This window comes from Sinocyclocheilus rhinocerous, unplaced genomic scaffold, assembly GCF_001515625.1.
Source record: "Sinocyclocheilus rhinocerous isolate Xijiao unplaced genomic scaffold, SAMN03320098_v1.1 C36400006, whole genome shotgun sequence".
Classification (NCBI taxonomy): Eukaryota; Metazoa; Chordata; class Actinopteri; order Cypriniformes; family Cyprinidae; genus Sinocyclocheilus; species Sinocyclocheilus rhinocerous.
This window is the reverse complement of record NW_015780315.1, coordinates 1-1,089: the sequence shown is the minus strand read 5'-3', so window position 1 is coordinate 1,089 and position 1,089 is coordinate 1. Positions and strand designations below refer to the sequence as shown.

The following is a 1,089-nucleotide window of genomic DNA, read 5'->3' as shown; positions in this document are numbered from 1 at the left end:
GCCCTGGTTGTCTTGGTACCGTATGAAGGACCACTGCAGCCCCTCTGTCACATACTCCTCCTGCTGGGCCTTCAGGTAATGAGCCACAAAGTGCTGCTGCAGTTTCTCGTTAGCGTAATTAATACACAATTGCTCCAGATTGTTCAGGAGGAAGCATTCAAAACCGTACACATCCAGCAGACCTAGAGAAGACACCCGTCAAGGATTAAACTGTGTTTTCATTCCTTTCAGAAAACAAGATAAAAGATCTCACACATTCAATTCTGACTGGAAAGTAATATATTAAAATAAAAAGTGAATAATAAGAATATGTACCAATGAAGTTGCACCACATGGAACTGTCTGCACACATACTGTTGTTTATGAATGTGACTAACCAGTCAAACAGCCTGTAAATAAAAAAGCAGACTTTAAATGTGTTCATTTGCTCCAGCACTCACTTTCAGTATATTGAATTTTATAAATAATGCAAAATTCTACATGCTGCATTATATAAAAAATTTAGCATGTACAGTAGAGTGTGTTTTTGTGCCTAAGACATGCTGTTTTACTGTAGCTATAAGCGTCTTCATAAAATGCCTAACCTAGTTTATGCGACTCACTGTGCGTAAATGACTTTAGCAAGACAGTCTCTGCGGACACTGCACTCCGACTGAGAGCAAGGTTTGAGGACGCTCTGTTTGCCAGCGCGCAGAGTTCTCACGGTCAGACACGACTGCAGCTCATCTAACGGCACCTGCAGCAGGTCAGCGGTCTTCTGCAGGAAACCTGCACACAGCATAAAGAGAGAGAGAGAGCAGTAATCAACACATGCCACTAATCAGATATCTGACACAAATGAACTATGCCAGCATGTCCTTGGGGGGAATATTTACTAATGGCTTTGGCCTCTGTATATAACAGATACTGATTTTAATACATTTATTCAGCGAAAGTGACAGTAAAGACATTTAATGTTACAAAAGATTTCTATTGGAAATACATGATTTTGATCTATTCATCAAAGATACAAAAAAAAGTATCACAGTTTCCACAAAAATATGGAGCAGCACAACTGTTTTCAACACTGATAATAATAAGACATGTTTC

At 39.4% G+C, this 1,089-nt stretch overlaps 1 long non-coding RNA gene across 1 annotated transcript; it reads right to left on the bottom strand.

The window, feature by feature from the left end:
• Nucleotides 1-11: 11 nt before the first annotated feature.
• On the bottom strand, nucleotides 12-764 carry LOC107735964 (uncharacterized). Its single transcript, XR_001639554.1, has 3 exons — nucleotides 603-764; nucleotides 316-389; nucleotides 12-182 (listed from the first exon to the last, which is right to left on the bottom strand). It is a non-coding gene; the product is annotated as an uncharacterized LOC107735964 (long non-coding RNA).
• Nucleotides 765-1,089: the final 325 nt, after the last annotated feature.